General features: G+C 42.7%; 1 protein-coding gene and 1 non-coding gene across 2 annotated transcripts in view; one reads left to right on the forward strand and one right to left on the reverse strand.

Annotated features, from left to right (window-relative positions):
- ASAP1 (ArfGAP with SH3 domain, ankyrin repeat and PH domain 1) overlaps positions 1 to 23780 on the forward strand; it is a 345855-nt gene that overhangs the window by 37034 nt on the left and 285041 nt on the right. The window lies entirely within an intron of this gene.
- On the reverse strand, positions 2480 to 2586 carry LOC111728130. The gene has a single exon (XR_002775520.1). It is a non-coding gene; the product is annotated as a U6 spliceosomal RNA (small nuclear RNA).

The raw sequence follows: 23780 nt of genomic DNA on the forward strand, positions 1-23780 counted from the left end.
AAAAAAAAAAAAAAAAAAAGAAAGCCTGGCCTAGTGGTTAAAAGTGCAGGTTCCTCTCTTGGTTCTGTTTGTTGTTTGCTGGTATGTGAGCATGGGTATGTGTCCTTCCCTCTCTGCCTCCAGGTGTCTCCTCTATACTTCCCCCCACCTGTCTTTCGAGGACCAGATAACATCAAATAAAGTGTTCAAAAGAGCACCTGGCCTATAGGAAATGTCCGGTGCCTGTGTGTGGGTGTATTCCAAAACATATCACACCTGAGGAGAGGGATGTGCCAGGCTTATTCAGCACATTCCCCTGGATGAAAAATCTTGTGGCTCTTATGGCCAGGCATGGTGGCCAGTGATTTGGGAGGCCAAGGTAGGAGTTCAACGGTGCAGTGAGCTATGATCAGGCCACTGCACTCCAACCTGGACAACAAGCAAGACCCTGTCTTTAAAAAAAAAAAAAACAAATCTTGTTTTTATAGTCAATGCCATTTACTACCAGAATACTTCCCCATAATTTTCCTAAGGAAAGTTTTTCAGAAAAGTAGAAAGTGCACTTCACATAACAGTGTTCATTGTAACATTATTAGAAATTATAAATAGTTGAAATAGCCACAAAAAAGATAAAAACCTGCCTTACAATGAGCAATGAGTTAGCAAATTAGGGACAGAACGATGAAAAATAAGTGAAGGTAAAACAATGAAAAGCAATGTAGCCATTAAAAGATGATGATGGGCTCGGCCCCCGCAGCTCAGTGAGTAGGGCACTGGCCATATGCACCGAGGCTGGCAGGTTCGAGCCTGGCCCGGGCCTGCTTAACAACAATGACAACTGCAACCAAAAATAGCTGGGCTTTGTGGCAGGCGCCTGTAGTCCCAGCTACTCAGGAGGCTAAGGCAAGAGAATCACTTAAGTCCAAGAGTTTGAAGTTGCTGTGAGCTGTAATGCCACGGTATTCTACTGAGGGCAGCTGTGATACCACGGTATTCTACTGAGGGTAGCTGTGATACCATGGTATTCTACTGAGGGTAGCTGTGATACCATGGTATTCTACTGAGGGTGACATAGTGAGACTCTGTCTCAAAAAAAGAAAAGAAGAGAAATAAATAAATAAAAATAAAAGATGATGATTACCTTTTTAAAATCATAAGAATGCTCATGATATAACTGTCCTATTAAAAAAAAGAAAGCTTTATTTTTGAGGAAGTGCCTTAATTTCTCCGTGCTTCAGCTTTCTCCTCTATACGGTGGAGCCAGTAACAAAACTGTCACATGTGGGATTGTTTTGAGAAATAAATGGGATAACACGTATGAAGCCCATGTGCAGGGCCTGGCACATGCTAGCTGCTCACTAAATGCTGATCTTTATTATTATTATTCATTGTAAAGTCTAAATTGTATGCAGAATATTCCTAGAAAAAGATTGGCTCAAGACTGTAATTCTAGTACTTTTGGAGGCAGATGGGGAAGGATCATTTGAGTCCAGTAGTCCAAGATCAGCCTGAGCAACATGTCGAGATCCCACATTTGCAAAAAATTTTTAAAACTTAGCTGAGTGTGGTGGCATGTGCCTTTACTCCGAGTTACTTGGGAGGCTGGGGCAGGAGGATCAGTTGAGCCTGGGAGCTCAGGGTTACTGTGGGCTGTGATTATTCCACTGCACTTCAGCCTGGGCAACAGAGAGAGACCCTGTCTCAAAAAAAAAAAAAAAGTTTGGAGGTGGCACCTGTGGCTCAAAGGAATAAGGCCTCGGCCCCATATACCAGAGGTGGTGGGTTCAAACCCAGCCCCTGCCAAAAACTGCAAAAAAAAAAAAAAAAGTTTGCAACTAGATGAGAAGGTGAGACAAACAAGCGAATGAACCAAAATATAAGTGTAATAGGTTGGGGGTTCCCAACTTGGGCTCCCCTGTACAACTCTAAAAATAAATTTCCCCTTGATTCTTCCCCTAGACATGGCATCAAACCTCGAGGGTGAAGCGTTTCCCTCTGGAAAGGTTCTGGTGACCAGCTAGATGGGTCAAGACTGAAGTGGTTCCTATTCCAGAGAACCCAGAGGACCCCTCTGACCTGATGCTCCCTCTAAAGAGGCGAGATGACAGGTCAGCCTTGTGACAATGCCTGTGTCTCTTCTTGATATCCACCTCCTCCTGCTCCCAGCACCTGCCTAAGGTATAGCTGGATAGATTCAGAAAGCCATGAGGACTGTTATATTTTCTCTGGTTGATAATAGTGAATGCTTTTTACTTTTTAAATTTTATTTTAAAATGCTTTTATTGAGGGCTGAGTGTGACAGTTAATGCCTACAATCCCAGCATTTTGGGAGGCCAAGATGAGAGGGTTGCTTGAGGCTGAGACTTTGAGACCAGCCTGGGTAAGATAGTAAGACCTCCTCTGTCTCTAAAAATTAAAAAAAAAAAAAAAAAAAGTTTTAATTATGGTAAAATACATATAAATTATCATCTTTTCTATTTTTTTTTAATTGCCATGACACAAAAATATGGAACGCTTCACGAATTTGCATGTCATCCTTGTGCAGGGGCCATGCTAATCTTCTCTGTATCATTCCAATTTTAGTATATGTGCTGCCAAAGCAAGCACCATCTTTTCTATTTTTAAGTGTGCAATTCAGTGGCATTAAATACATTCACACCATTGCGCAACTTTCACCACCATATATCTCCAGAACTCTTTTCATATTGTAAAACTGAAATTCCGTACCAATTAAATGACAACACCCATTCCCACGCCCCAGTCCCTGGAAACCACCATTCTCTCTGAATTAGACTCCTCTAGGTAGCTCTTGTAAGTGGAATCATATACTATCTGTCCTGGCTTATTTTACTTAACATAATGTCCTCAGGGTTCATTCCTATTGTGGGTGTAAAATTTCCTTCCTTCTTAAGGCTGAATACTCAGTTGTATGCATATACCATGAATGTCCATCCATGATAGATATTGGAGTGCTTAAACTTTTTGGTTATTATGAATAATGCTAGTATAAATATGAATGTACAAATACCTCATCAAGACCTTGCTTGCAGTTTGGGGAAGTATATACCCAGAGTGGAATTGCTCAATCATGTAGTAATTCTGTGTTTAATTTTTTTGAGGAACTGCCACACTATTTTCCATAAAGGCTGTACAAATTTACATTCCCACCACTGGTACATAAAGATGCCAATTACTCCGTAACCTCACCAATTCTTGTTACTTTGGTTTTGTGGTTGTAACTATCCTAATAGGTACAAGTGCTTTATTTGGCCGAATGCTTTTAGCAGGGACATTTCACTGTGAGCTTTGAATTTCACTTATGTTTTATGGACCAATTAAACAACTCCCAACCATTTATTTAAGCTGTAGTCGCGAGAATACACCTAAATAATACATGCATGGTTCTAGCCTTTAAGGCACTCAGAGTGTGTCAGGGGAAATAGATATCTAAACAGATAATTTCAGTCCAATATGGTAGATGTAGTAACGAATTGTTAAGTAACCTATTATACCTTTGATATAGTTGAAAATGGTGGAAAATCTTGAGTTTGGTGCCTTGGTATAAAACATATGAAGAACAATATTCAAATGGACTGAGTCCTAGAATGTTTACACTGGAAGTGACTGTTTTTGTTTTTGTTTTTTAATTTTTGAGACAGAGTCTCACTTTATTGCCCTCAGTAGAGTACTGTGGCATCATAGCTCACGGCAACCTCCAGCTCCTGGGCTTAGGTGGTTCTCTTGCCTCAGGCTCCTGAGTAGCTGGGACTACAGATGCCCACCACAACACCTGGCTATTTTTTTTGTTGTTGCAATTTGGCTGGGGCTGGGTTCGAACCCTCCACCCTCCATATGTGGGGCCAGTGCCCTACCCACTGAGCCACAGGCACTGCCCTGTTTAGTGCTTTCTAGTAGAATTTTCTATGATGATGAAATGTTCCGCGTTTGTGATGTCCACTAACCACACGTTGCTGTTGAACCCATAAAATGTGCCTAGTACAATTGAGACACTGAATTTTTAAGTTTATTTAATTTTAATGAATTTACATTAAATTGAAGTTAGCGGTGGCTATTGTGTGGGACAAGGAAGTTACCTAGTTCTCAGTGAATATGCATTAAGTCACCTGGAGACCTGGTTGAAAAGCCAATTCCCAGACCCTCCCTCAAGTGTTTCTGATTCCTTAAGTTGCAGTAGAGTCAGGAATCTGCATTTTAACAACAGGTGATTCTGAGGCAGTTGCAGTTTAGAAAAACCAATTCTTGTAGTTTTCAAACTTTTGTATCCTCAGACTATTTTCTGTAAATGAAAGCTTAAGAGAGAGCTCAGTGTATAGAGCAGATGAGAGCAGAGCTGTTCTGGTTTAGACGGGGCTGGGACCCAGAGCGCCTACACGTGAGGGGACCATGCTGTACCCTCCCCAGGGGAGGAACTGGGGTTTCTGATAGCACAATTTGTCCAACCCTGATCTAACACAACCTCGTCACTTTTTTCATGTTAAATCCTGTGAAATGCGAAGTAAGGTTTGGTTTTCTAATAACTATAAGCATGCCAGAACCAATTAAAAACCAACAATTACCTCTGGCAATGCAAGTTGAAGCAAAAGCACAGTTAGTGCATTAGTCAACCGATTTTTCCCTTGCACTGGATATGAAGCAGCTATCTCAGCATCACAGGCTGTGTGATGGATGTGAATGCTGGTTCTACCCCAGATCTGCCTGGGTGGTCTTAGGCAAATTTCCTCTTTTATAAAGTGAGTGTAACAATGTCTTTACTTGAGACAACACAGGTAAAACCCAGCACTTAGTGCTTGGTATTAATTATTATAGCAACAACAATAATAATAGCGAACGTTAAGTACTTAACATGAGCCAGGCACTTTTTCTCTTTTAAAAACCTGCTATTTATTAACTCATTTAATCCTAACAGCAACCTTGTGAGTAGATAGGATTGCTGTTTCCATTGTAAAGACAAACTGAAGCTTTGGTGGAGGTTTTGGAAACATGTTTAAGGCCACATTGCTGGTAAATGGCAGAGGCCTACAATTTGCACTTTCACTCATCATTTTATTATATTTTCCTTGGGTTCTAAGCAGGGCCTTTTAAGATGAGCATACTTCACCCCAGCCCCCCAGCCCTACCTCTAAATCTCAAAGCTTCTGAATTAATCTACAAGTCAACTCAGCTTCCAGGAAGCATTTGATCCAGCTGACCACTCCCTCTCTCTAAAAACACTGTATGCTTTGGCTTCCATGGCACCAAGCTTGGATTTCTGCTTGTGACTCTGCTCTCTCAGTCTCTCAGATGGGCACCCCTCACTCCACCTGAACTTGAAATATTTTTGAAGATGTCTGCATGTAGCTGACTCCTTCCAAATGATATCGCCAGCTGAGTCTGCCCTCTGAGTTTCAGTTTTGATTATCTCAAATGCCTAATTAACATCTCCATTTGGAAGTCTGGCAGGCCCCTCAAACTTAACATGTCCAACATGGCTAATTCTCCTCTCTTCTCCTGCGTGAGATCGTGTTGTGCCCCTCCTTAAACCCACAGTGACCCCAAAGGCCCCTGCTCATTGTATTTGGAGTGAAATTCAGATTTCTTACAGTGGGCTACAAAGGCCGGGGTGATCCAGCCCCTGACTCCTTCTGCACCTTCCCTACCCCTACCCCATTTCCTCAAGAGGCTCCAATCAGCACACTGGCTTCCTTTCTGTCCTCACACTCAGGGAGTGCTGTCCCACCTCAGTACTCTGCTTCATGTTGTTCCTCTGCCCGCAGAACCCTGTCCCTGCACCTTTTGTCCTCCAGTCCCCTGGTCTTCATGTCCTGGACTCTCAGCTGAAATGCTGTTTTCTCAGATAGGTCTTCCTCCTCACCCTTATCTTTATTCCCTCTGGCTGCTCCCTGTGTGTCTTTTTCCTAGTCGTTTTAACCATCTGGAATTATGTGTCCCCTGCTGTGTGTCTGCCACCCCCACCAGACCATAAGCTCCCAGTGGACAACAATGGTGATGGCTGATTATCATTAATGTCACCTTGGCGCCCGGCTCAGAGCCTGGCACACAGTAGCTGCTCAATAAATATGTATTGTTGAAATTAATTAACCTCTGCTACATTAGTCATGAACATAAAATGCTGAGTCTAGGCCTATGACTTGTATCCTTTTATGGACAAAGTGTATACAAGTGGTTGAAAACTAGGTGTGACCTGGCCTATTTGATGGGCCTTGTTCTCTGTTTTTACATTCTCTTTCCTGGGTCATCCAGAATGGTGGGATTTAGGGAGATACTCTTGGAAAACAGCAGCCTTGGTTACCCAATCCATATTAAAGTTGATTTGATTGTGGTTTAAAATGGAAACTATGAGCTAATACATTTTAAAGATTTGAGTAGAAAACAATTTTTATCTATTTAAAAAAAATGAAATGTGGAGCCCTTTGTGTGAGTTACTATAGTGTGGTGAGCTCCTGAAAGAGATTCTCTGCAAATATTTGGAGTTTGCGCTCATGAACAACTCATAGGTTGGCCTGAGCATTGTTAACAAGGTAACCCTTCCAGGGAGAAAATGTGCTTGTAAGCTGAAAAGTAGAGTGGCTGTTTTGGGTTGAGCCACAAAGCTGAAAAGTGAGGTTTACAAAGTTCTTGCAGACAGGTCATTAGCAGGACTGGCTGCAGGGAGCCCTGCTGCGGCTCTTCATTGCTTCTGCCTTTTCATCAGCACCAAGATAATTGACTGTTAGACTCCTAAGCCACGGAGACTGAATGGAATCCACGTCTAGCTGCTTCTGCAGGATGAGGTTCGGTTGTCAGAAGTTTCCAAATAGTGTGCATTTGTTAAGAAGAGATTAGAAATGGAGTTTTCGTCAGTAAAGTGGCAAGTAGTGATTCTGTGTCCACAGGGTGCAAGGCACGGTACTCCGCCCTGTGTGGGGCGTGTCAGCCGAGTCTGCTGTCTGAATTCCTTGAGCCCCACTCTGTTGTCCTCAGGACAGGGTGTGGGTTTGGGAATAGGCAGAGCTGAGGGCTGTGGATTAGGTTATGAGGAATAGGTCATCTATATGTTCTGCAAGATCTCTGAATCATTTCCATTGGTTCAACTTGGGTCATGTGCCCAGCCATGTACCAATCATAGTGGTGGACTGAGTTGTGGGCTATTCTAATCGGGCAGGCCCATGTCACCTGAACTTCCTCAGAGTTGCGGGAGAGGAATTCCAATAGGAACTTGGAATGCAGTTGCTGGAAGAAGGGGGTGCTAGGGAAGCAAAGACACAAATGCCCACCCTACTGACTACCAACTAACTAGAAGTAGAGAGAGCCAGTAGTGCAAGTTCAAAACAGCTTCTTTAAGTGAGTATTCAAAGAGTCTTTGTTCAGAGAGTGGCGTCAACAACAGGGTGGAATAGGAAGGGACTGACTCTCAGCCTGCTGAGACACCAAATAAAAATTGATTAACAGATCAGCTCCCTCTAAGAGACTGCTACCCACTGGGCAACTGAGAAAACATCCCCACCTGATTGGTAGGAAGAGCTGAGGCATACTTGGACATGCCCCTGCCCTGGGCTCTATGCCATGAAATCAGGAAAGGAATCCCTAACATCCAGCATCTCCCCATGGAGGGGAGGGCTTGGACCTAACACGCACCACCCTAAGTGTAAGGTTCCTACAGTTTGGTTCTTAATCCATCAAGTCGGGGAGCTGAGGGGATTAGAACACTTCCATCAGCCAGCAACATCTCTGCTGCCTCCATTGCTCCAGGCCAAGGGGGATGTTGCCTACCCCTACTTGTAGCTCCTTTGTTCAGCTCATCCCATTTAAGAAAAGACTGACTTTGGACCTTGAGCCCTGCAGGGGGGAGTTTGGTGGGATGAGCTGGAGGTCCAAAGTTGGGACGCAAGTGGAAATGGGAGCAGGGCAGATGCGGGGCTGCTGGGGTGAGCCCTGTGACCACTGACGAGGCCTTTTTGTGGCTCTTGGTCTTAGAGAAATGTGAACCCTCAGCCCCCACTGTCTGCCTGCTGCATCTCTACCAAGTGCTTCTTGTCTTCATTTCAGCTGCCCTAGAGTTCTCTTGACTCCTTAAAGAATTCTTTTCTTTCCAATTCCTAAGGCATTTCTGGGGCCTTCCCAGATACTCCCTTGGCAAGGGCACTTTCTGTGCTAGCTTCCTCACTTTAGGTCCCTCTGTAGGGCCTTGGACAGGGTATGTGCGCATGTGTGTGTGGCACAATCTTGTTTTTATTCATGTTCAGTGTCTTACTCACTAAACTAGAAGCTCCAGGGGATTGTCTCAGTCTTACTCACCACTGTGCATAGCTGTGAGGACAGGGCCTGGCACATAGTAAACACTTATAAATGTTTGTTGAATGAACCAATGACTGGGCAATGGGGAGCCATTGAAGATTGTGTGATAGGGTAACTTGCCCAAAGTTCCCCAGATAGTAAGAGGCACCATTCTCTCTGAAGCCCAACTCTTCCAAATCCCAATGTCCTGCTTTCTTCCTCCTGCCTGGCAGTGGAGTTCTTTGAGTAGGAGGAGGGGGAAGGTGGCAATTAAAATACAGAATGAGTGCTTGTCTGCAGACCAGGTTGGAAATTACATAGTGATGTTGACAGCTTTGATGTTGCACCTGAAAAGTTGTAATTGCCCCTTCCTTTGAGCAGATATGTCTCATGCATGGAGAGGAAAGTGGTTTGTGTGTTTGTTTTAATCAGAGAAGCGCTTCCCTGCTAGTAACTTGAGATCCTTCCATCTCACCTCAGAGGGTCCCATCTTGTTTGAGGCTCTGATCGCCCTTAGGTTACCATAATCTTCCTTGGTCATGAAGATGACCTGAAGCCAAGCAAGGATGGAATATTGACTTGCCACCCCAATAACCCATTAGGGGACTCTGGCTTCCCTCTTTGAATAAGAGTGCAGGTGAGTGTGACCTGTGTCACAAAGGGCAGTCTTCACGGTGAGCTATAGGAAGGGCAGGTGGCCAGTTTTAGAAAGGAGCTAAGACACTTGAGTCCTTCTTGTGTCCTTGAGAAGGTGGCAGGGAGACCTGGGCAATTCCTTTTACTTCTCTGGGAGAAATAGGGTAGTACTGTGTCAGTTGGACATCATTTAGTGACAAGTAGTGGAAAAAAACAAAACCTAAGGCTGGTGCTGAAGCTTCAGCCCTCCTGGATCCAGGGTGCCACAGGGGTCGTCAGGCCTAGGTTCTTTCTTCTGATGTGATACTATTAATATTAATATATATGTAAATATTAGGAAGCTCCCCATCTGTACACCATTTCTTCATCAGGAGGTACTAATAGATCCCACAGTTGGCTGCAGTGAATGATAAAATCAATCAGTTAGAGAGTACTTAGCACAGTGCCTGGCTGTGTTAGGTCCTCTGAGCCTTGTTGTCCTCTTTGCTGGCTTCATTCTTGGACAAACTTTTTCTTCTTTTTGGTCCCTGGTAGTTCAGTCCTAACAACATTCTGGCTTCCAGTACACTGCAAAGAGTTTCCCTTTGAAAAACAGATCTGGGATATAAACACGAGTGTTAGGCTTACTGGGGGCAGGCATGTGCCACTAGTCGGGGAGCGTTCCTCCCAGGGATGGAGCTTAGGGAATCACCTTCCAGACCTTGAGGTCTGAGAAGTGAGCGTTCTGCTTGCCAGGTTGGGCAAGAATGGAGGGACGACCAGACTGAAAGCAAATGTTATTTCCAGGCAGAAGATCAAAATAAAGGGCCTTGCAAGTGCTTGTTTTGAAAGAGGGGGACACTAGTGGAGAAGGAAAGCAATTATGTGAGTTGGCAGAGTATGACATGCTCTTCTGTGTCTTGCGGCTTTGCACATTCTGTTCCCTCTGCCAGGAATCCCTGCACATGCCCATTCATCCTCTCTAAGACCCATTTCCTCTGTGATGCTCTCTCTAGCTAAAAAAAGCCACCCCTCCTCTCCTCTCGCCTCATTTCCTTATCATAATTGTTTTTTCTGTCTTTGAACAAGCATCTATTGGGTGACAGTGCTGTGTGCTAGGAATACAAATGAGAACACATCATAGTGCCTGTGTCAGAACTAGTTTGATCCTTCCACTCTACTCTGTTTTTCCTTTGTCAGAGCAGTTACTTGTTTATTCATTTATTCACAAATCTATATTAAGCACCTTCTATTTGACCAGGCATTGCTGTAGAAGCTGGGGATACAGTGTATGTGGGAGAGATGATATAATGAATAAATCATATTATTGAACAAGATGATTTCTGGTGCTGTGTAATTTAAGAAAACAAACAAGGGTAAAGGGAGAATAAGAGATCGGGAGTGGGGATGGGAGGATAGTGATCAAGAAGGAGGGACCCTGTAGAGGAACAAGGAGCAAGCATGCAGAGCTCTGGGTAAAGGCTATCCCAGGCAAGGGGGACAGCATGTACAAAGGCCTTAAGGTGGAGCTGTTCCAGAAATGAGAAAAAACAGGTCTGTGGTATGGGGGAAAAGGGCACAAGTTTAGAAAGTGAGGTCAGGGAGGTAGGCAGTGGCCATGTCATGTAAGTCCCTTAGACCATGTAGGGGATTAGGTTTTATTCTAAGCACCTTGGAAGCCACTGCTATAGTTCCTTTCTGGCTTGGAGTAGGCACTTCTCACTGGTGCTTGACACTGCGTCATCTAATATGGTAGCCACTGGCTATAGGTGGTTCCCAAGGACTTGAAACATGGCTTGTTCAAATAGACGTGTCCTGTAAATATAAAAATATACCAGCTTTCAAGGGCTTTGTATAAGAAAAAAAGATGCAGACTATTATTTTTAGTAATTTTTCAATTGATTACATGTTGAAATGATAATATTTTAGGTGTATTGAGTTGAATGATGTATATTATTAAAATTATTTTTCTATGTTTCTTTTTACTTTTTTTTTTTGGCTGGAGCCAGGTTTGAACCCACCACCTCCGGTATATGGGGCCGGTGCCCTACTCCTTTGAGCCACAGGCCCCGCCCTGTTTCTTTTTATTTTTTTCCTGTGGCTACTAACAATTTGGAACTACAAGCATGGCTCCTACTTTGTTATCAGCACTGCCCTGCTTTTACCTGCCAGGGCTATATAGTTACTTCTTGACTTGTCCCTGCTCTTCTTTGAGGACAATGACTGCATCTGATTGGTGGAGTCCACAGGCCTACATCCCATTGGCACGTACTGGTTCCCCGTACCCTGCACATCCTGGGCAGCAGTTCCAGAGGGCTTTCTTGGCACACTCAGGCTGTATGCAGGTCAGATCAGAAGTGCTGGGAGTTGACTCCCGGGGAGTGGCCCTCAGTTGAGGAAGGACAAGAGCTGGAGAATAACTCGTCCAGCTCCTTGTCCCTCAGGTGCACAACCATGAAGGTGTGTTCTCTAGATCTCTCTCCAATGGTAGCCTGCTCTTTAGAGCGCCCAGTATTGGCTTCCTTCCTGCCCTATTTCCTCATTCATCTACCTGAGATTGTTTCCCATGTAAACTCCTTACACTCAGATCCTTGACTGAGCCTGTGCTTCTGGGGGAACCTGGGGTGCGTAACACACAGGTGCTCAACAGGAGGGGAGACAGCATCCCTTCAGCACCTCACCAGGCACTGGCTGGCTGGCTGCCCTTGGGGTTAGGGAGTACAGTGAGGTGGCAGGGGGATCCTGGCCAGTCTCCTGCAGCCTCTGGACCTTTGGCGCCTGAGGACAAGGATCAGGGACACTTGAAGTGTTCCAGCCTTGGGGCGTGGTGTCTGATTGGTCCTAAGTGTTGCTGGCTGCCACACCCAGAGGGGCAGTTGAATCAGCAGCTGAGTCAGTGAGGGCAGAGCTGCCCCACTGAACACTGTCAGCTTTTGTCACTCTGGCAGGAGAGCCTAGGGAATATCTCATAGAAAGAATCAGGTGGGCAGGGTCCAGCACGTACAGTGAAGTAGAGTGTTTATGGGTGTGATGTCTTTTTGCTCACACCACTCCTACCCCAAATGTGTGGGGCTTTTTTCACACCAAGAAGTTCTCCAATTTTCCTTCACCAACTGGGTGCCCAATGATTCAAGTTAATACTGACCCGAACTATCTGGAGTCAGTGTAGACCTCACAGACAAAGGGCTCAGACCTACTTCAGATGTCATTTGCAAGTTTGAGGCTACCTGTATTTCTGACTAACCAGATGTAAATTAGGGGACTCCACAGCCTCCTTACCAAGTTTTATGATTTGCTAGGACTCAGAGAACTCAGGAAAGCACTTTCCTTACTCTTACTGGTGTATTACAATAGAAGAAATACACAGGGCAAAGTTAGGGAAAGGCCCTGTGGTGGTCTAAGTTTCCATGCCGTCTTGGGACATGTCACCTTCCCAGCACATCACTGTGCTCATCAGCCTGGAAGCTCCTAGAGCCCCAGTCCACATAGTTCAGGGTTTTTTAATGAGGCATGATTGATTAAGTCATTGGCCCTTGGTGATTGAACTCTGCCTCCAGCCTGTCTCCCTTCCCCAGAGGTCTTTCTGGCCACCATCCTGAAGCTAGTTAGCTTCTCCCTGAGTCATTTCTTTAGCACAGAAAAGATGCTCTTATCACTCTGGAGATTGCAAAGGTTTTAGAGCTCTGGGGAGCTCTGTGCTAGGAACAAGAACAGAGACCAAATATATTTTCTGTTATCCCACAATGGGGCATAACATTAATGAGATCAAGTAAGAAACAGATCTTGCTGTCTAGAACTGTTTGTGTGCATCTGTTCATTCAGCAGACATGTGTAAGGCACCTACTATGTGCTCATGTTGTACCCAGGGCAGGCAGACTGAAGCTTCTCAACATCAAACATGTTTGCATTCCCTGCTAGCTAAGAAGCTCTCCCTCGCTTCTACAGCAAAGACCAAACCCTTTGGCATGACATCCAAGGCCTGCCCTGGCCACCCCAGCCTGTCTGTCTGGCCTCAGCTCCAATCCCTCCTGGAATGCATCCTTTGTTCTCATTGTACTACCCCACGTGTGATGTATGTGTCATTCCTCCCTGCACTTGTACCTGCTGCACGAGTGCCGGGAACACCCTTCGCCAGCCATCCTGCTGGCTAACCTCCTTCAGGAGGCAGCTCAGCAACGCCTCCTCCGTGCAATTCTTCCTGATCTCCTCTGTACCATTGCTCTGTCCCTTCCCCTATGTCCCCTGTGTATATTTCTCCTTGCATTTCCATCATTTAGCAGATGCATATTTGCCTATTTCTCTTAGCATTTCTGCCATGTAACAGATGCATATTGGGCACTTATCTGTTGAAGGACTCACACAGTTGACTATGTATATGAATACCTGCTGAGCTGGGCATGGTGATCCTACCAGTTGGGGAAGCCAAGGCAGGTGGATTGCCTGAGCTCAGAAGTTTGAGAGCAGTGTGAGCAAGAGCGAGATTCCATCGCTATTAAAAATAGAAAAGTTGGGTGGTGCCTGTGGCTCAGCGAGTAGGGCGCCGGCCCCATATACCGAGGGTGGCGGGTTCAAACCCGGCCCTGGCCAAAATGCAACAAAAAATAGCTGGGCGTTGTGGTGGACACCTGTAGTCCCAGCTACTTGGGAGGCTGAGGCAGGGGAATCGCCTAAGCCCAGGAGTTGGAGGTTGCTGTGAGCTGTGACTCCGCAGCACTCTACCAAGGGCAATAAAGTGAGACTCTCTTTCTAGGAAAAAAAAAAAAATTAAAAAATAGAAAAATTATCAGGGGCATTATGGTGGGCACCTGTAGTCCAAGATACTTGGGAGGCTGAGGTAAGGGGATTGTGTGAGTTGAAGAGTTTGAGGCTGCTGTGAGCACTCTACCCAGGGCACAGAGTGAGACTCTGCCTAAAAAAAAAAAATCCCTGCCTTTACATATCTGTCAGCATCCATGCATGCTTATTTGTATTATCTCATTGAATACTTTTGGCCATATTGGGCACTAGTATTAACCTATTTTTCAGAGTTACAAACTGAGGCTATTAAAGAGATTGACAGAGATAGGCAGGGTGAGCCAGGATGCACATCCCAAAAAGTCAGACTCCAGAGCTTTTGGGCCTCACTAGGAAACTACTGTCTGTTACTGTTGTGCTGTTAGGCTGTAATTGTCTGTTTACATGCTGCTCCCTGCATCAGTCCTGGTCCCAGCAGGAAACAGATGGTGCATTCAAAAGAAGATAATCTGAGGAGAGTTTAATACGAGAGAAGTATGGGCAGGGGGTAGGGAAACCATAAGGGTGAGCTGGGCACCCCCGGCTCCTCAGAGGCCTGAAGAGGTGAAGGAGAGATGCACCTGGGAAGTGGAAGCGGCCCTCACACGGCATCTGTGTGGGCTGGAGTCCGGAGAGGAAGGGATGCTCTTCTTCCACTTGCATTTTAGCATGTCCCATTGTCTGAAGCCAAGGCACCCTGAAATATGTCTGTGGCAGATCGGAGGACGTGCAGGGTGGCCTGTGAGCCACCTGCACACTCTGATTGACCACCGGTGCCTGGAGAACTCACCTTGCTCCTGTTTTACAGCTGCACCTCCTCACACGGAAGCCAGCAGACAGGAGGTGCTGGTGCAGTGCGTGTCCTATGAATAAATAACGAGCGACTGATCTTAGCAAGAAGGCTCTGTCTGCAGTGTCTACTTGTTAATCACACATGGGCTCAAGAACTCTAAGTGTTGATATGTCTGTTTGTCTGTGCTGTTTATGAGGTTTTTGATGGGGGAGATGATGTTAAAGTCCTCCTAACTTTGAGAAGGTCTGATTCTTTTTTGTGGCTCTCAGAAAACTTTTCACACCTCTTGCCCTATTTCAACTTGGATGTGAAAACAGAAAATAGAGCTTTTCAATTTTTAATTTAAGAAGCAAGTGAATGCCTCACTGATCTTACACCAGCTGCATGCAGCCACAGTCACTGAGATAATTGGGCCTCATCCTTTAGTCGTTGTCTGAATTCCTCAGATAAGAGGATAAGTCCACTGGGGCCTGGCTATATGGACCCGGCAGGATGTGCTGGTGCTCAGGGTGGAGCACCCAGCCTGGCCTTGTGGCCATGTTTCCATGCCTTGTGGTTAGGAGGCGTTCTCTGTGCTTCCAGACTAAAATCATCAGAAGAAGAGCTCCCAGCCAGAGGGAGAATTATTGTAATATGTGCATCTGGGAGCGCACATTTGCTGGATTGAACAACTGGAAAGGAAAACTCCAATTCCAAATTGATCATAATTTTTTTCAATTTGTATATGATGTGGCAGTCGGTGTTTGTATCGCTGAGGCGGCAGGGTGGGGGTATATTATATACCCCCTCCGAGGATATCAGATCAAGCAGAGATGTGTTTTCCCACTTCTTTGTCTGTCTCTTAAATCAGGAAAGATACAGCTGTAGAAGCTGGTGCAGAAAAATAGTCCTGGCTTTGAAATCACGTGGATCTTCTTGCTAGGATACAGGTAAAATATTTAATCTCTCTGTGCCTCAATTTCCTCTTGTATAAAGTGGGGATCATCTTACCTCCCTCACAGGATGGTATAAGATTAAAAGGAGATAGAACAGAGGTGAGGTCCGAGTGCAGAGGTCAATGAGGAGAGTCGTGGGAGCTCCCTTCCTTTGCCCTCCTATTTTTTTGCTGGTGGGACTTCACTTGCTTACATTTTATATTGTGCCTTTCAAAATCCTCTAGTGAAACTAGAGGGAAACCTCATTTATTTCCTTCCTTCCTTCCTGCATACCTAGGAATGTGATTCCAAAACTTTGGAGTTTTAGCAAGACATAAGTATTTGTGTACCAGTAGTTGGTAATAGGAAGATCTTTGAAGCACTAGAACAAAATTTGTGCCCAGATAAAATCCATTTCAGATCTGTGGTGAATCACTCTGTTTTTCGTATGGCAGCCTTCAACTATTGGTGTGGTTGAAAGAGAAGTGAACTTGGAGTCAGGACTTGTTTCAGAATCACTTAATACCTTTCATTTAGGGCATTCTATTTTTCCAGGGTTGTGTGAAGGATGAAATGAGATAAACATCTGAAAGCACCAGGTCCTTTGCCTGCTATAAGTGCTAGATATCCTAAGTTCCTTCCACTTTTAATCTCCTTAGCATCTCCCTGCTTAAAGTCAGCTGGTATTAGTCTTCCTCTGTTGTGAATATAGAAGTGTTAGAATCAACCTTGGCAAAGATTTGAAAGTTCAAGGGACTCAGGTACCATAAGGTCTCTGGATATGGAACCATTTTCTGGCAAGAGGAGTTGGGCTCTTTTTCAAATCAGAGAATGTGAAAGAGGGCCCAGGCCAGATCTTGTGTGTATGTGTGTTTATATTTTATTCTTCAGAGAATAGGGCATTCTATGAAATTTACAAACCAATGGAAAGATGTATGTATAAAATTCAGGACCACAAAGAGTCTGGAATATAAAGTCTAGGAGTGGAGTGCATCTGTGTCCACCATAGGATCTTATGGAGTTGTTAGTTTAAGATATGTATTTGTGGCTTGCGCCTGTAGCTCAGTGGCTAGGGCGCTGGCCACATACACCAGGGCTGGTGGGTTTAACCCAGCCTGGGCCTGCCAAATAACAATAACAACTACAACAAAAAAGTAGCGGGGCATTGTGGTGGGCACCTATAGTCTCAGCTACTTGGGAGGCTGAGGCAAGAGAATTGTTTCAGCCCAAGAGTTTGAGGTTGCTGTGGGTTGTGATGCCCCAGCACTCTACCACGGGCAACACAGTGAGACTTTGTCTAAAAAAAAAAAAGATGTGTATTTGTTCCTGAGAGTGCGTATGTGTACATGTGTGTATAAATTATATATATAATAGCTCTGTAAACATAATGATACTTGTCTTTTGGTGAATATATGTACATATTTCTATTGAGTATATTCTTAAAAATGAAGGTGCTTATACAGAGGGCGCCAAAAAAAGTATACATATTTTAAGCTAAGAAAAAACTGTATTAAAATTGTAATTAGAAGAGGTGTTCAATGTGACTTTATTCATTTTTTGTTATTGATATATTGAGTATTACAATTTTAATGCAAGTTTTTCCTTTCTCGAAATGTGAATACATTTTTTGACACCTTCTGTATTATCCTCTTGTTTTAATTAACATCATCAGAGCAAAGAATAATTATAATAGTTTCATTGAAAACAATGAAGATTCACATACATAGTAAAGATCTCCATTCTGTGGATTGAATGAACATTTATGGAACATAGAAGTTGTACTCGCACATACATTACCATATTTTATATTTACAGTTGTTATTAATCCCACTTTAGAGATAAGGAAAATGTGTCTGAACCAAGTTGAGTTTTGTTTTTTTGTTTTTTTTTTTCTTAGAAATAGACACTTGGCTGGTTGTGGTGGCTCACACTTATATTCCTAGCACTCTGAGAGGCTGAGGCGGGGAGGATCACTTAAGCACAGGAGTTTGAGATCAACCTGAGTAAGAGCAAGACTTGTCTCTAATAAAAATTGAAACATTAGTGCAGCGGCACTTGTAGTCCCAGCTACTTGGGAGGCCGAGGCAAGAGGATCCCTTGATCCCAGGAGTTTAAAGTTGCAATTGCATTGATGTTAACAGCTATGATTTAATAAAAAAAAAATAAAGTTGCAGTAGACTATCATGATGTCACCACCACACTGTAGCCTGAGTGCCAAGTGAGACTCTGTCCCAAAAACTTAAAAAAAAAAAAAAGAAAGAAAAGAAATGGGGTCTTACTCTGTTGTGCAGGCTGGAGTGCAGTGTCATCAGCATAGCTCACTATAACGTCAAGCTCTTGAGCTCAAGGGATCCTCCCTCCTCAGTCTCCTAAGTAGCTAAGACTATAGGCACACACTGTGACACCTGACTGATTTTTGAGAATTTATTACTCAAAATCGTGGAGATGAGGTCTCTCCACGTTGGCCAGGCTAGTCTCAAACTCCTGGCCTCAAGTGATCCTCCCTCCTTAGCCTCCCAAAGTGCTGGGATTACAGGAGTGAGCCACAACACCTGGCCTAAATTGAATCTTTCACCCAATGTCTGTGACTTGTAAATATCAGGATTTGATCCTTGGTCTTTCAACTTCTAAGTTCTGCACTTGGCTTGACAGTGGGAGCTTTTCTTAAAGGAATTGCTTTTTCTACAGAGCTTTGGAATGCCAAATATGTTTTTTTTTTTTAATGTTATTTTTGCTGGTTTGATTGGAAGCCCTCCTAAAGATCTACATCTAACATGCTGCCTAGAATATAGCATCATGCCTCAAGCCTTTTTAAAATTACAAATGAACATCATTTTGAATATCACTTATTATTGAGGCTGGGAGCAGTGGAGTAGAATAGTTTGCCTTCATTAGCAGGTCTGTGTATTTAGAATTTCCTTTTTCTTGGGGTGATATATAAGCAAATGTATAGTTTGTGTTTAGTATTTTTTCCCTCTTCCTTGTTGCCCCTTCTCACTATTCCCAGCACATCTGCTCTGTTCAGTTTACTGAAGGCCTATAAACTAGCTCACCAAGCTTACTAGAAGTATGTGTAAGGTAAGAGAAGACAGGGCCCAAGTAAGAGCAGACAGGGTGTACCTGGGATTAAAATGCATGGGTTTTGATGCATGGACTTGGTAGAAATTAATTTGTCTGTCTGGAGATCTGTGTGGTATAATACCTGGTTCCTGTGTTCTAGAAAAGATGAGACTCTGTGTGTGTGTGCGTGTAGGTGTACATGCCATCCATGTATACTTTTAGAAAAGGAAAAAGTAGGGTGGTGAAAATGCCACAGAAGTTCTGAAGAAAGAACTGTAATAAGTTTTAACCTGAATTCTCTTCTCAGACAACAGCCCATAATATAAAATAAAACCAAAATTTTTGCCCTCATAAAAAAAATATTTGGGTTACCAGCTCTAGTCATCCATAGTGCATACAAAATTAGACATATCAAGCTACAGAAAAAAAACAGTGTGGAAAAATCTTTCCTTCTTCCAAATGTTTCTTCCTCACTTACGTCATTGTGGCTTGAATTTTAAAGAACACTAATGAGAAGGAAGAATAACCAAAGAAAAGCCACTCTTGACAGAACAGTGCTGTATCAACCTGCTTTAGGGTTATTTATAAGACATCTATACGTATCACATTGATTTTATGTAAACAAATAAACAACAAAACTGGGGTTCCATTTCAGCTGGGGCAAGTCCACTGCCATTTGTCTTGCTGGCAGGGAAAATAATTGTGGAATTTTAAATGATTGCTCTGGAGAGATTGGGCAGAACAGTGATTTTAAAGCAAAGAAGTCTTTTAGTTTTACCATCTTACATCCTGTTTGGAATCTGCCCTGTCTCCTCTCCCTTAACCAAATTGTATAAGGGTTGTATAAATAAATTTGCTTCCTCAGAAATCTACTCTGTGGGAGTCTGTTGGCTCCTCTGTGGCTGTATTTCTGAAGCAGTTCCTGAGATGAAATTTAAGTGCTTATAAAATGTAATGGCTGTAGTTGGTGAATTGAGACCAGTCTTTTCAGCGATTCCAGGAGTCCACTAAATAGGCCTAGGTGAGTGTCTTTAGCATAATTGAATAGGCTCCCTAAGTCTCTAAGTATAGAATCTAAATTGTAGAGGACAAGTTGGGAAAATGACTCTAATGGAATACTTCTAATTTGACTGCTTCTGAGATGAGCTATTTTCATACATTTTTAGTTGGTTTAGCATTTTCATGGGTCCAGTGTCTTAAGTTAGGACTAGATTTCAACTCCACATAAACAAAAACCCAGTAACATTAGCAATTAGGGTGTTTTTTTTTTAAAAATTCTCCACTCAGAACAGAAAAATATGGAAAAAAATATAAAGCCAGATGATGGTATTATGGTTATCACGAACTCAAGTTTGTTTTTTTTTTTTTTTCTGTCTCTTTGGTTCTGCTATCCTTAGCATATTACCTCATGATCCAAAGTGGCTGCTGGAATGTCAGCCATCACATCCACATTACAGGTACCAGGGTGGAAGAAGAAGGGAGAGCAACAGGGGTCTTCCTCCAGCTGAGTTAGCTCTCCCTTCCCCTGAAGTCCTACATAGCACTTCTGCTTCTGTCCAACTGGCTAAGTTTAGCTACACAGCCATGCCAGCTATAAGAGAAACTGGAAAATGAGTCTTGTAGCTGAACACATTGCCTGTAAGTCTTCTGCCACATCTAGCAGAATACTGTTTGTACAAAGAGTGTTGTATAGTAGAAAGGGCTTGAAACTTAAAACCAGATAGACTTGTGTTTAAATCTTAACTCCCCCACTTACTAATTGCAGGACAGTAGATCTAGCACTTAACTTCTGTTAGCCTCAATTTCCTACCCATTATATATGACGAGAGTAATAACTACTTTGTAGTGTTGTTGTGAGGATTAAACAATGTCATGTATATAAATTGCCTTGTATATAGTAATTCATACCCATTATAGTGACTATTAACAGGTAAATTGTTCTTTCTGCCTGCATCACCATAGTGTTTATTTTTTAAATTGAGATGATTCATTTGACATATAATTTGCTTTTTTAAGGTATATAATTTAATGGTGATTCGTGTATTCATAAAGTGGCCCTACAAGATACCCTACACCCACTGGCAGTCATTGCATATTACACTTCCCCCCCAGCCCCTGACAACCATTTAATCTGCTTCCTGTCTATAGATTTGCCTGTTCTAGACATTTAATATAAACGGGATCATATAACATGTGGCCTTTGGTATCTCGCTGCTTTCTCTTGGCATAATGTTTTCAAGGTTAGTCCATGTTGTGGTATGTATTAATACTTTATTCCTTTTTATGGCTAAATACTTCATTGTATGGAACACACCACGTTTTGTTTATCCATTCATCTGTTCCTAGGTATTTAAGTTATTTCCACTTTTTGACTGTTAGGAATAATGCTCCTTTGAACGTTGGTGTACAAGTTTTTGTGTGGATACACATTTTCATTTCTCTTATGTGTATCTAGGTGTGTGTCATAGACAGTTGGAGCTACCAGAAGAAATTACCATGGTCTAGGTGGCTTATAAACAAGAGAAATTTATTTTTCACAGCTCTGGTAGCTGTAAGGCCAAGATCAAGGTGCCAGCCTGGTTGGGTTCCGGTTAGGGTCCTCTTCCTTATTGCAGGCTGCTGACCTCTCATTTTGTCCTTACATTACTGAAAAAGAGATAGAGCTCTCTAGGTCTCTTTTATAAGGCATTATTCTCATTTATGAGGGTTCCAACCTCATGACTTAATTACCTCTCAAAGTCAACACCTCCTAATACCATCTCACTGGGGTTAAGACTTCAACTTAAGAATTTTAGAGGGACATAAACATTCAGTTCATAACAGAATGGAATGGCTGGGTCATATGCTAACATTGTTTAACTTCTTGAAGAATTCTCAGATTGTTTGCACCATTTTATATTCCCACCAGCAATGTTCATACAATTCTCTACATCCTGGACAATGCTTGCTACTTTCAATCCTTTTGATTATAGGCACCAAGATAGCTCATTATATATATGCAAATGTTCCAGAATTCAAAAAGCTCTGAAATCTAAAACGTGAAACATAAAATCCAAGCCTTTTGGATAAGGAATACTTATAATCTGCAAATATTTTCTTCCATTCTGTTGTGTGTGTTATCCATTCTTTATAACAATCCTTATAAAGGATATCATTATCACCATTTTATGATAAGGGAGCTGAGGCTGTAAGGCAGTGAATGGTTTTGTCCAAGATCACATATGTCTACTAACTGTGAAGATGGTGCTAGAACTTAGGAAAAGATTAGCCAAAGCTTTTTTAGTTTAGTGGCAGAAACCCAATTCAGACCAGCTTGTGCTAAAAAAGAATTATAGTCACTCACATAACTGGTAAGTCCAAGGATTGAACTAGCATTCGGTGTTGGATAGATTATGTGGATCCAGGGGTTCAAATGATGTCACCAGGACTCTCTTCCCCTCCCCATCTCTTGTCATCTTTTGGATATGATCATTCTTAGGGAGTTCTCTTGTGTGGCAGAAATGGTCACATCTAAAGGCCTACCAAGTTTTTCAGGGTAGACCTTGTAGAGAAAAGGCATAGTCCTCTTTACCCTAGTAGCATCTATATCCATACTCCATGAAGGATTCTGATGACATTTTTAAAGTTGAATATTAATTCCTATCCCAGTACCCATCAGTGCTCTTTTCAGAAGTCTTGAGTACTCTGCACAGCTTGGGTCCAGCCCTTTTGTTGGGAAGGAAGAGACATATGATTGACAGTCTTGGGAGAATCAGATGGAGCCAGGGAGGGATAGTCCCTAAAAGAAGGGGACATAGGGCAGACAGAAAATGTAGTCTATGTCCTGAAGATCTTTCTGAACTGCTGATAATTTCAAGATGCTAAAATTAGCTGGAGTAAATGATGATCAATTCCTAAACCCATATATTGAGGGGGAAGTTAGTTTATTCACAGAAAACCCCAAAAGATATTAAAGATAATCTCCAGAGCTAATCGACAGTAAGTTCTTTGCTGTCTGTGTAACCACAGTAATTTTATAAATTAATTTGCATAATATCTTTAAACCTCTAAGGCCAAAGCAAAAAGACTATGTTTTCCAAAGCAGAAACAAAAAATAAAAGGGAACAGAAACAAGATGCATCTGTCAGAAGGTTTGCTAGCAATTGTAGAGCTTTTTGTTTTTTTTCATTAGAGCCCCTAGTGTGATTTGTAATGTTCACATTTGAAAAAAGATGTTAACCAAATAGCATATGCAGAGAAGAAAACTCTGCCGTAGGTGGGCAATTTTCCTTTTTCAAATGGAGCAATGCCCTACATTTGACATAATTGTGGAAAAATCCTGTTATGATCCAGCTCATTGTTACACAGGTTCAACTACATTGCAGGTGAAATCGCGTTTTTGAAAAGCAGTCATGGTATACTATGATAGATTCATATAATATAGTATATGGCTAACAGGGAACCCCCAACCCAGACTGAAGACCTCCAGACAGTCTTATCATTAGCTCTTGAAGCAGAGCTGGGCACCTCTTGGTATTTGATGTTTCATTGTCACACTGATGTTGAAAAAGGAGGTATAGGTTGTTATTGCCCAAGGGACCCCTGAGAGCTTCTGTCCCAGGCAGCTGGTTTTAACCACAAGGAAAATGAGGCCAAGGGAGGTAAAATGATTTGGTTGAGGAAAAGGAGCCAACTTCCCTGGTATTCTGTGTCACAAACATCTTGGTGCTAAAGTCACAAATAGCTACCATTTATCAACATTTTCTTTTGGAGTAGTATTTCAGAGGATCAGCTGCTTCGAAAAGTGCTCATAAAAATAGGTCTCACTGGGCTTTGGGCAAACCAGAGAGATCTATATCAAATTACCTTTCCTCATACTTTACATTCATCAGCCACATTTCTAAAATATACATTTATTTTCTATTGTAAATCTTAGAACATTTTATGATTTGTACTGAAAACCGTCTGCAGGTGAACTTCCAGATGACAGAAGCTATCTCTTCTGTAGTTTTTGGCCCCTGAAGAGTCTAGCATGGCACCCATTTAGTAATTCAAGTTTATTGATCACTTACTATATATAGTCACCATGCTAAACACTTTGCATTTATTATTTCATTTAAATTTTACAACAATCACAGGAGAGAGGCCTTATCATCATCTTCCTTTTAAAGGAACAGGAGCCGAAATTAAGTAACTTGCTTAAGGCAACAAACCCTATTAAGAGACAGAACTGGGATTGAAACCCAGGTAATCTGAATCCAGATCCCACACACTTAACCACTAAAAAGGTTAGAGCTGTTTAATAACTGTTTGTAGACTAAAACTGAATTGACTGGTTCCAGCCTAATACCTCTGCACCCACTGTCCTCAGGGATTCAGAAGGCATTGATCTC

The sequence above is a fragment of the Otolemur garnettii genome, unplaced genomic scaffold, assembly GCF_000181295.1.
Source record: "Otolemur garnettii isolate 467f Iridium unplaced genomic scaffold, OtoGar3 scaffold00004, whole genome shotgun sequence".
In the NCBI taxonomy this organism is placed as follows: domain Eukaryota; kingdom Metazoa; phylum Chordata; class Mammalia; order Primates; family Galagidae; genus Otolemur; species Otolemur garnettii.